The sequence below is a fragment of the Heteronotia binoei genome, chromosome 9, assembly GCF_032191835.1.
Source record: "Heteronotia binoei isolate CCM8104 ecotype False Entrance Well chromosome 9, APGP_CSIRO_Hbin_v1, whole genome shotgun sequence".
Classification (NCBI taxonomy): Eukaryota; Metazoa; Chordata; class Lepidosauria; order Squamata; family Gekkonidae; genus Heteronotia; species Heteronotia binoei.
The window spans coordinates 46,496,935-46,509,417 of NC_083231.1; the positions used below are offsets into that span (position 1 = coordinate 46,496,935).

General features: G+C 42.9%; 1 protein-coding gene across 1 annotated transcript in view; it reads right to left on the reverse strand.

The window, feature by feature from the left end:
- The window catches only part of PALLD (palladin, cytoskeletal associated protein), a 301,808-nt gene that overhangs the window by 142,678 nt on the left and 146,647 nt on the right, over positions 1 to 12,483 (reverse strand). The window lies entirely within an intron of this gene.

The window sequence follows — 12,483 nt, forward strand, 5'->3', positions numbered from 1 at the left end:
ATGTATTTAAAATATTTATACAGCTACCTTTTCCCCAGGTAACTGAGATCAAGGTGACTAATAACATCAAATCAGTACAACATAACATACTGTAGGAGCAACAGAATTAGCACAACCAATAGAGAAAAACCTAAGAACAAAGTCCAACAGAGAATGCTGTTTTTCAAGACACCTATGAAGCAATTGTTCTGAGGATCCAAAGCCTTCTGAAATTGCAAGAGAGGCTATTCTATGACAGTGGCATAGTTACATAAAAGGAAAACAGAAAGGCTTATGATTGAGTAATGCATAACCAGGTTCAAGGCTTGGAACTCCTTGACAAATGTGATTCTTGTGACCTTCTCCTAGCACTAGGTGGGCTGCCACACTTTGCACCAGTTGAATTTTTAAAATGGTCTTTGAGGGCAACCATATGTGTCCAAATAGTAAAGTTTTGAAATTATTGTTAGCATAAGGTCAGATTTCCTCTTAAATTTTAAACATTCAACAAAACCCACAGAGAAATCCTTATATAGACCAATGGTGTAATGCAGGGGTGGCCAACAGTAGCTCTCCAGATTTTTTTGCCTACAACTCCCATCAGCCCCAGCCAGCATGGCCAATGACTGGGGCTGATGGGAGTTGTAGGCAAAAAACATCTGGAGAGCTACTGTTGGCCACCCCTGGTGTAATGGATAGAATTTATGGTATGGCTATATGCTTCTGATTGGCCACCAGAGATTTGACTGGCTGTGCAGATTTTTAAAAATGTTGCCTTGGCAGTAGTTGCCACCACAGCACAAGGGTCTTCACTGTGTCACTGATGGTAAGCTGGGGCAATCATTTGGTAGCTGGCTCCACCTACCACACAAGGTGCTCATGGACTCAAAAAGGTAAGGGACCCTGATCTAAGTTTTGTAATGCATGGCTCAACTGCATGTAGAGCTGCCAGGTCTGTGTTGAAAAATACTTGGATACTTTGGGGGTGGATACAGTAGAGGGCAGGGCTTGGGGGCGGGGGGAAGGGCCTGGTACAATGCCATAAAGCCTACCCTTCAAAACAGCCATTTTCTCCAGGAGAGCTGATCTCTGCCAGCTGGAGATCAGTTGGAACAGCAGGAGCTCTCCAGGCCCCACCTGGAGGCTGGCAACCCTAATACATGCTACAATTTCTCCCATGTTTACATGACAGTTTTTCATTTGGCAAAATTTGGCTGCCGAGATTGTGTTATCATGGGGGAAAACAGAATTATTAACCCTTTCCTCCTTGCTGCTTTCTCACTAGAAAAAGCCACCCTTGACTTATTTTTATGCTCATTAATGAAAGCTTACAGGTTTTCCACTCTTCCACCTTTCCCCCTCCCTGCAAAGATAAAAGCAGCTGAACTGTGTCTCCCCCACACCCACGGAGAAAACTGCAAGGGGAAAAAAAAGGCTTCCTCTTTTCCAAAGATGTCTTCCTCCTTGAGGAAACAACACTGGCAGCTAAATTTGCCAAAGGCAGAAAGTCATTTAAAATAAACATGGACACTGAGCTGTAATATGCTACCTAACCCAGCATAAGGCATATGGTACTTGCAAGATACAGCAGTGATGTTGAATATAAACACTCCTTTCAGTCTAACATCTCACAATGCAGTTAAGCTTGCACACAGACATGATTACTTGATCCAGTTATTCAGAGACCTTTGTGCATGCAAAGAGTTGCAGTCCTGCAGTTAGTTGTAAACTTAACATAGAGTTTGTCAATTCATTGTTGGTGACAGCATTTTAAAAGGAACAAATTAAGATCCAGATATGCCCTTGCACTCTATGCATACAGCTCTCTGACATACAAGGTAGAATGTTGCTTGACATTCTGTATACAAAATAGGATTCACAGGCAGTCTATTTCCACATTCAAAACAAATGTTAAAATAAGATGTATACCTGCAGAGCACAGCATCCCTAAGGCAGAATTACAGAATTCTTTCAATTAAAGTCAAGTGCCTTGATTATAATAAAAGCCCCATTACCACTTTTATTGTGGGTTCCCCTCCCCCACATTATCTGATACTCTTCAGCATTTCTAAATGTTGACTTCCCCTTCCTTTAAACTGAGATATTTGACTTCAAGTTGAATGACAAAAAATTGGCCTTCAAAATTACACACATTATGGAAACCAACTCTGGGCTTGCCTCTATGGAAGCCAGTCCAGGCTCCAGGGTGACCACACCTGTATGATACCAGGGTCTACAGCACAGGGTCTGCACCCACTCATATTTTATACATGCATACAAAAACAAAAATGCAAACTAGGTTTGCCAGCTCTGGGTTGGGAAATTCTTGGAGATTTCAGGACTGACCCTGAGAAGGGCAGAGTGGAAGAGAGCTCAGCAGAGATGTGATGCCACAGAGTCTGCCCTCTGAATGTGCATTTTCTCCAGGGGAATAGATATCTGTAGTCTGAGGATCTCTTGTAATTTTGGCAGTTCTTCAGGCCCTACCTGTGGGTTGGTGACCTAGAAGTTACTCAAACAAGTGGAAAAACCACTTTTAAAATTTCAGTGTGCATACTCAAAATTGATTTATGGTTACTCTTTATTGTATATTACCCATCTTGCTATAGACAAAATCAGGGGGATGTTAAAAGATGGACTGCCCGTCCTTATTATTTCACAGCATCCTTATGCCACATCCCCCACCCACTGGCACTCTGGAGCTATGTGGGATATTTGTCCAGATCAATGAATGCTGTGGACAATGTGCGTGTGATCTGGTTGCTGAGAAGCATCCTCAAGGCTTAATTTATTCAGAAACTGGTTTGTTTGGAACCCTTAATATAATCACATTTGTCTAATTCTAAGGCATAAGGCTGCAAACCTTTTGTGTCTCTAATCTCACTACCTGAATGTGTATGTTAAAAACCGAATGCAACTATGCATAATGAGCTAGCATTGTCTTCGTCCTCTTTAAATTATTATTTCCAGGAAGCAGTTATTCATGTTATACTAGGTGGCAGCGGATTGTTGCCTTAATTAAGTTAAACTGTTTTTCTTTTTTGAAAAACCATCATGTATTAAAACACATCCAGAGACTTCCTGTGCTGGAGACAGTCTGTAAATGAAGAACCAATTAAAAGGTTCATGACAGGATTTTTCTCCCTTTCAGACAGTAGAACAGTTTCTGTTGGCAGCATGAGCAGTCTATGGAACGTGACAAAAATGTGGGCTGGTATTCCTGTAGCACACTGATCTTAATCTGCTCTAGATGATGACCAGGGAACAATCATGCCAGACAATTAATAGGCAAGAGTCAGATCTCTCCCTCTGCCCTGAGTTAGACAGACTTCTCAGAATGTTAGCCGTTTGAGACAATGGATTACTTTATGCAGTGTTGTTTAATAGAGTTAGCTGGATAGATTCTCTTTCTGTGTAAATTAAATTATGTATTTTGTTACCAGACCAGCAAAATACTGAAATTGTAAATTGGCACTGCTAGTTCTGCACTCCTCAGCAGCCTCTGATAGCATTTACCACACTGACCTGCTGGACCACTTGTCTGGTTACTCTGCTGCTACCTAGTAGACAATGGCCAGGAAGTGGTGTTGGAGGAGATCTCCAGCAGTACGGCTCCTGTGCTACAGTGTTCCATAGGGTTGTCACCTGTCCTCTAGGCTGTTCAACATGTACACGAATCCAGTGTCCTGATGATACCCAGTTACATTTGTCTCCATTTTCTGAGTCAGGAGTGACAGGGGAGTGTTAAACTTGAAATCCACAACTGTAGGTTTTTATGTTTTGTAATTATCTTTTAACTGTTAAATTTTTCTTTATTGTGTTGTATAACTTCTGATGTAACTCTCCTTGAGTCCTGAGGAGGGGAGGATAGAAATTTAGTAATAAATAAAATCAGAAAAGACCCAGCATGAACTCATTTGCATATTAGGCCACATCCCCTGATGCCAAGCCAGCTGGAACTGCATTCCTGTATGTTCCTGCTAAAAAAAAGGCCCTGAATAAAACAAAGAAACAATGACAGATAAAAGGGCTAACAACTTGAAGCTCAGTCTGGACAAGATAGAGGTTCAACTAGGAAGTGGTTTCATGTTAGTGGAAGGCTGTACACAACCGAACCTGGATGGGTTAACTAAAAAAAAGGGTTAATGGTTTAATGGTGCTGTTAGACCTGTCCCTGAGCTGTGCAGCTCAGATAACTTCTGCATTATAAAGTACCTTTGCAGTTCACATTGAGCAGCATGCCAGCTGCAACTCTCCTGGAGAGAGGCAGAAGAACATAAACAGTAATAGTCATAAACAGTAATAGTCAAGCTAACAAGTAGGCTGATAATGACAATGGATTGTGCTACCCTTCAAAACCATCTGGAATCTCCACTTGCTCTGAATGTGGCAACAAGGTTACTAACTGGAATGTGACAATTTTATCATTTTAAATATTCAAATAACTGCTCTGGTCACCAGTATGTTCCTGGGAGCTGTTAAAGATACTAGTTTTGAACTTCAAAGTCGTTAAGTGGCATTGGGCCAATTTAGATGCAGGGCTGCCCTACCCAATATGAACCTATCTGAAAATTAATATGTTCATCAGAGCAAGGGCCTTTTAAGTGGTGGTGCCCCATTTGTTGAATACCCACTCTAGAAAGATCCATATGATTATATTCACCTAGATGGGAAAATATGCTCTCTCACGGTAAAAGGACTGAACCACCTCTTGCCCTGTGTTGCCACTTGAATCACACCCCACAGCTGCTACTTAGGAAAGTTAAGCAACTCTAGCTGTGTCCTGAGCTGTGGTGGCTTCCAGCTCCTAGGACTTAGTGCTCCAATTTTAGTTTTGTTTGTCAGCTTGGAATTGCTCTTCTCTTTTCTACCATTTCCCTTGGAGAATCACCAATCACTTTCCCATCTTCTCTTTTCTCCCACTAAGAGCCAGTTTGGTGTAGTGGTTAAATGTGCTTACTCTTATCTGGGAGAATCAGGTTTGATTCCCCAGACCTCCACATGCAACTGCTGGAGTGACTTTTGGTCAGTCAGAAAGTTCTGTCAGAACTGTTCTTTCAAGAGCAGTTATTTCAGAGCTCTCTCAGCCCCAACTATTTCACAGGGTGTCTGTTGTTGTAAGGTGCTCTGAGACTCTGAGTGAAGGGTGGGGTGTAAATCCAATCTCCTCCTCCTCTTCTCCCCCCCCCCCATGGCTTCTGCTGGACTACCCCCAGAATCCTATTTACTGGACCTGTGGGCAGCTCCCCTCCTGCACCATTTGCTCCAGCCTTCCCCCAGGCCTTGCTTTCCCTGATTACCCATATTCTTGGAAAAGCCCAAGTCAGTATGGTTCTCAGACTGAAGTCTGTATAACCAGGCACAAGATTGCAACCTTTATTCAACAGCAATCAAGTTAAGTGATACCAACTAATTAAATGGCTAATTGTTATGTTTTACAAGAAACATATACAGTCTGTAATTTATTTATTTTAAATGCTAGCTCACTCTCATCTAGAAGTCCACAGCATGAAATCATAAAGTAAAAGAGACGTTATCAGAAGAATCCAGTAAAATCAAATTTAAACCACACAAAAGCATTGCAGGCATCCAGAATCCCAACTTGTGCCAGCTTGTTCTCAACCCCCCCCCCTTTTTTTGGTTTTTAAAAGGGTCTCACACTTTCAAAAGATGATTTAAATGTTGGTGATTCTCCAAGGGAAATGAGCTTCACAGTTGGGTGGCAGCCACTGAAACCCTCTTTATGTTCTGTAACCACCCTAATCTGACCAAGAAGGTCACAACAGAAGACCATTGTTAGTTTGGGAAAACTTAAATCCTAAGTATCACAAAAAGAAAGAGAAAGCTTGTGGATTAATCTGTCAGCTCATTTAGTTAACGAGAACATTGTGTTGTATTGGGGCTGGTTCAAACTTTGCCTGATCACATAGATTATCCTGGGAACAAACCTTGGGCATTTTTATATTTACCCATTTTGCTTTAACGACAATAGACTGTGACAGCATCTAGAGCTGTTTCCATTTAGTGACAACTGTCTGTTCAGCTCTCATTATTCCTGCAAACAGAGAAAACTGCTATGTGGATGTTCCATTACTAATGCAAACAGGGTTGGCGCTAGGGGTTCTGCCACTCAAAACACAGACCCCTGTGCAGCACCCCCCCCCAGCTCCTTTGGGACATGAAATTGTGTACGTGCTTTGCGTGCGCACAGCACAATGAAGTCACCAAAAGTGACATCATCAAGCAAGACAGGGGACAAGCCCTGACCCCACTCAGGCTTCTTGCATTCCAGGAAGTCTGATCAGGGGCAGGGAGAGCTGACCCTTGCTTGCCGCACTCCTTGTGAGGAGTGCGGTACGCAAGCCCCAGCCCCGCTCAGGCTTCTTGCATTGCAGGAAGCCTGATCAGCGATGAGGAGAGACCCTTGCATGCCACGGTCCTCGCGAGGAGCATGGTACGCAAGCCCCGACCCCGCTCAGGCTTCTTGCATTGCAGGAAGCCTGATTGGGGGCAGGGAGAGCCAACACTTGCATGCCGTGCTCCTCATGAGGAGCACAGTATGCAAGCCCCGGGCCTGGCTCATCAAGGGAGAGAGGGGACACTGCTACCTTGCCTAGGCAGCTGCCTACCCCACCTACTCCCATGCGCTGGCTGTGAATGCAAATTTTCAGGAGCAATGGAATATCCACGTTATTTCTCACTGCACTTTGCTTGACTCTACCCACTTCTGCTACCATTTTCCTCCACACAACTGGAGGGCTTTGGGTGGGAGCGTTTAAAAGAAATCTCTCGTTGCTGACTCACTATCGCATTAATATTATAGCAATTAGCTGAATATTCAAAAAAAGAAGAAGTCCTCAAGAATGATGGCTGCAGCGGGTCAAGAAACATAGTCCTGACATGGGCAGGACCTGCAAAAATCCATGCCTTTCTGTCCCCACAGTGTGCAAGCATGCTTTAACTGTGATCTTTCCTAAAAGATCATATCGAACCAGGTCTGGAAAAGATCAGAGCAAAGCTGGGGAGAACCTGAATTGTGGACAATCAAGGGATGAAGTCATGTGGATGCTGAAATGACTGATGATGATAATGCCAGACCAGAACAAAACTGCTCTGTGGAAGCAGCCAAAGTGAAGAAGACCAACTGGACCTAACAGGACATTCACAAGTAAACATGCACAGGCTTGGATGTAAATGCATCATACCAGAAGTATGACAATACCACAGATTTTATTTTCAGCTTTCAGCTTTGCCTTCCCTTTTGATTAAAAAATAATTGTAGGAAGCAAACAATTTCATTGAGCTAGTTTAACATAATTAAATGGTCAGTGCTACTGTAACTCAAACCCACTAATTATGTTATGATTTTGACATATGGAAAAACTTGAGTTCGACATTCAGCCCTGGTCCTGTGCCTATAGTAAAGAAGTATAGGGTCCAGAGCCAGTGTAGTATAGTACTAAAACTGTGAAGATCTGGTTCAAATCCCACTGAGCTACAAAACTATTTGGGTGACCCTGGATCAGTCATTAATTGTTACCACACAGGATTTTTGAGGATAAACATGGAGGTACCATGTTTGCCAACCAGAGCTCCTTCAAAAGCCAATAGGATAAAATGTATTTAATAATAATTAAACAACACAATGAATAGCAGTGACAGAGTAGAAATTTAGGTTATAGAGAAGAAAAAAAGTTCCAGGCAGAAAAACAAAAACAGGACTTCTGTGAGAAACCTGAGACAACTCAGTTTCCACAGAGACACAGAAAAGACCAAACTAGAACAATAGATGGTATCAAGTCACTTTTGTGAAAACCTTTACATGTATTTAAAATTCCACAATAGAAGTTTTAAAAAACTTGCTGACACTTCATATTAAGCAATCCGAGTAATTATGGGTGAATTTTACCATTCACCCACCCACACTTTAGTAATAGCTTGATTTTGAGGAGACATTCATTTGAGATTAAGGGCAGAATTATAGGTTGCCAGAAAAACAGGGTTGCTTAAAAAAAACTGGTTTCCCGCTGTATTCAAGCCTACCCCCACCCCATCTTTCATATCTGCAGTATGTTCTTTAAGCTGTGCATTTCCCCAACACACTCATATTATTGGCTTCTGTTGGCAGAGGTAATGAAACAAATGCCGTGTTAGGTCACAGGCAGGTGGTATACATGCCACAATATACATGCCATGTTAGGTCACAGATAGGTGATATACCAAACAGAGGAGGACTGAGCGAGAATACTGCCATTTTGGTGGCAATTCTATTTCAGTGGAAATACGAAGAACCAAGAAAAAAAAACAGATACGTGAAGTTACAGTGAAGTTGCATGTGAATACATGAAACTTTATTCTTCTTAGTTAAACCATCGGTATATCTAGGTCATGTTCTCTACTCAGACAAGCAATGGCCCACACGAGTTTCAGACTTTCACATTAACTACTACCAGTTCTTTGATGGTTGAACCTGGGACCTCCTACATACAAAGCAGATGCTCCACCACTGACCCACAGGTACTCCACCACATAGGCAGGGCAGCTTGTGTGGGTTTTCACAACCTGATCAGCAACTGTTGGAAATGAGGGTGCCTATTATGTTGGAGAGACGCAACCTGCTAAGCCCATGTGGTTGCTTCATGCACAAACTTTGCACAGCCATGTGGGATTGTCTCATGGGAAAACTGTGAAGAGGACCCTGCAGATCCTGTTTTTGTACTGCCAGTGTAACATCTGGTGCATTAATCAGATGCATGAATTCAAATTTGGACACAGTTTATGCAGCTCTGGAAGGAAGATGCACAAGAACTTTCTATGGACATTTCCACTAGATGTATAAACAAGGACACATCATAGCCATTTGCACATTCTTCATTTCAGTTGTGATGTAACGTTCTAAGCCACAGGTCCCCTGAAAAATGACTTTGCTAGCTTCAGAGGATACATTTCACTGACTTAATCTGATGACACTTCAGGTACAAGAAAGGTCTCATGAGCAGAATTAAATGAGCTGAACTAAATGGCAGAAACTTTTGCAGAGAAAAATTCTGATATTTCCTAACTGCAATCAATGCTTTTGCAGGAAACTTGAATTACATTTCTGTTTGTGTCTTTGTTTCTTAATTGGGATTTTAAAATATTTCTTCCAAAGCTCACTGACTTCCAATATCCTATTTCAACTATCTTTTCATGGCAGCTGTTAGTTGTAAGCTAGCCCATGTAGACCTCCCACTGCATTGAAGGCCATCTTAACTATTTTGCTGCTTTATGTGAACATTATTTTTTCTGCTGGCCCTTTCCAATCCTTTATACTTCATTGTCTTTCATTCACCTGAACTTCAGAACTATTATCCCAATTGTTTAAGGTGAGCAAGGGAGGGAAGAAATATTTTTCTTCTTGACCATTTACCTCAGGGTGTCAAACATGCAGCACATGGGATGGATCCGGTCCACAAAGGTCTCAAATTTGCCCCCCCCCCCGCAACTTCCTTCTCTTGTTTCCTTTCCAGGGCTGCTGCTGCAACTGTACTATAGCTTCCTTTTCCTCCAGCTCCCTCAGTGAATCTTTGCTTTTTATATCCAAGTAGGCAGCCATGTTGGTCTGAAGTAGTAGAACAAAACAGGAGTCAATTGCACCTTTAAGACCAACTAAGTTTTATTCAGAACTTAAGCTTTCGTGTGCATGCACACTTCTTCAGACAAGGAAGAAGGTTGCTTCCTGCCTCTTGCCTCCCTTCCCCCCCCACACACCTCTGTAGCTGCTTCCTGCTTCATGTGGAAGAAATACAAAGTCAAGCCTTTCTCCCCCATCCTCCTCTCTCCTTCCCTCTCTCTATCACACACCCCTATCTCTGTAGCTGCTTCCTGCAGGAGATACAAAGACAAACCACTCTCCCCTGCCACACACAGTGCCTCTGCTTCCTTCTCCATGCTTGAGAGGAAACAAAGTTGGAGTCCCATGACAAGTTTAAGACTAATAATGTTTTATTTCAAGTATTTGTGTGCAAGCACACTTCTTCAGGTGGAGGGAAGGAAGGGTTGGTGGGTGGATGGATTCTTCTGGCAAGCACAATATACATTGAGGAAATTATTTTGGCTTATTCCATAAAGGTTTTTTTTTAAAATAAAAAGATTGGATTTCTCTGTTCCTATCTGGATTTATTTTCTTTCAAAAAGACCCTGATTAGGAATTTGAACACTTGGATTAGCCTTATATCTTGAAGAGTGGAGTGATTTCAGATGCCAAATGATAACAGCACACATTGGTAATAAGACAGGAAAAATAGCTCTCAATTCAGTCCTGGAGGATGCATTGTTTTTCGGTTCATTACCAACTGCAATTCAGCAGTCTCTCTTTCTAATCTCCCTTTGAAATTCCTTTGTAAGAGCACTGCTACTCTTAGGTCAGCAACTGAATGTTGAGGTTTCTAATGACAGACTTATGTCCATTTATTCTTTGCCTCATCCTGGATGGAACTGAGACCTCAGTTTCCTGACTCATTACCAGTACTGGTATCTCCATGCCTACTACCCCTCTGCATATATCACACCTAATCAAGCCTGCTATTGTCATTCACCTGCTTTTGTCATTTGGCATCTGAAATCACCTTAAATCTATATCTGGTAGTTTGTGTTACATTTTATGGCACACATGGCTCAGTCCAACAAAGTTACAGTCAGATTTGGCCCTCATAATAAATTAGTTTGACACCATTGATTTACCCCTTGAACTTGGAGCCCTTGGAATTCTGTTGCATGCAAAGATGCCTGCACCAGCTATTGAACTATGTCAACTATGGCTGCATCAGATTGATGGATTATCAGTCTTTGGCAGGCTGCCACCACTTACTCAAACTGGACTGGATCTTGAGACAATAACAGCCCTGCTAGATCAGACCACTGGTTCATGTAATCTAGCAACCTGTTTCACATAGCTGCCAATTAGTTAAACTGAAGGGTCTACAAGGCACAGAGACCAAGGCCCTCATTGCCTCCGAGCACTGGTGTCCAGAGGTTTGCTGCCTCTGTAGATGAAGGTTCTCTTCAGTGATTATGGCTAGTAGCTGCTTGTGGGCCTACCCTCCATGAATCTCTAACCCCCTTCCCCAAGCCATCAATGTTCATGGCCATCACTACATCCATTGGCAATGGATCTCGTTGAGTAAAATAAATCTATTGCCCAACAATGAAATAAATCTATTGCCCAACAACTTCACTGGGTGCTTTCGAATGTTCACTTTCTTCACTTCATGCTTCATTTCATACACCTCTATCATGGCCCCTCACCACCAGCTGCCTTTTTAAAATTGAAAACTACCAGATATAGACTTAAGGTGATTTCAGATGACAAAAGCAGGTGAATGACAATAGCAGGCTTGATTGGATTAGGTGTGATATATGCAGAGGGGTAGTAGGCATGGAGATACCAGTTAGGGTTGCCAAGTCCAATTCAAGAAATATCTGGGGACTTTGGGGGTGGAGCCAGGAGACTTTGGGGGTGGAGCCAGGAGATATCAGGGCGGAGCCAGGAGCAAGGGTGTGACAAGCATAATTGAACTCCAAGGGAGTTCTGGCCATCACATTTAAAGGGACAGCACACCTTTTAGAATGCCTTCCTTCCATAGAAAATAATGAAGGATAGGGGCACCTTCTTTTGGGGCTCATAGAATAGGACCCCCTGGTCCAATACTTTTGAAACTTGGGAGGTATTTTAGGGAGAGGCACTAGATGCTATACGGAAAATTTGGCACCTCTACCTCAAAAAACAGCCCCCCCAGAGCCCCTGACACCTGTGGATCAATTCCCCATCATTCTCTATGGGAGTCGTTCCTGGAGGTGCATAATGGCTGTGGGGGTGGAGCTTCCCCCGCCAGCCAACTAGCTGGGGGAGGGGGGAAGCCTGTAAAACCAGGGGATCCCCCGCTGGGACCTGGGGATTGGGAAGCCTAATACCAGTACTGGTAATGAGTCAGGAAACTGAGGTTTCAGTTCCATCCTGGAGTCTTTTGCCTTTCCTCATAGGAAAGATGCCTAGCCCTTTAATCATTTTGGTTGCTCTCTTCTGTGATTTTTTAAAACATTACAGCAACATAGCAAAACCCAATACATTCTGAATTCAGTGCGCAGTAGCCATTGTCATATACTTGACTCCACATGGTCTGCTCCAGGTGAAAACAATGGCTACCACCTGCTGAGTCAGTCATAGGAATAGACAGGGGTCGTTTTGTAGGTGGTGGAGCTCATCCAGGGATTATTATGCAGCTGCACCTACTATTCAATGGACAAGGTGGGAAGAAGGAGGTGGAACTCTCAGATAGGTTCAGGAGCTGTGCTCCTGTGAGCTCCCACTGAATCCGAGGCATGGGAATAGACCTTGGGTTCAGGGTGGTTGTACACCTTCAAATATATCAAAGAGCCTAGACCTTTTCCACAGCCTGATATTTTAGGGTTAGGGATGCAGGCCTCCAGATGGGGCCTGGGGATCTCCTGCTTTTACAACTGATC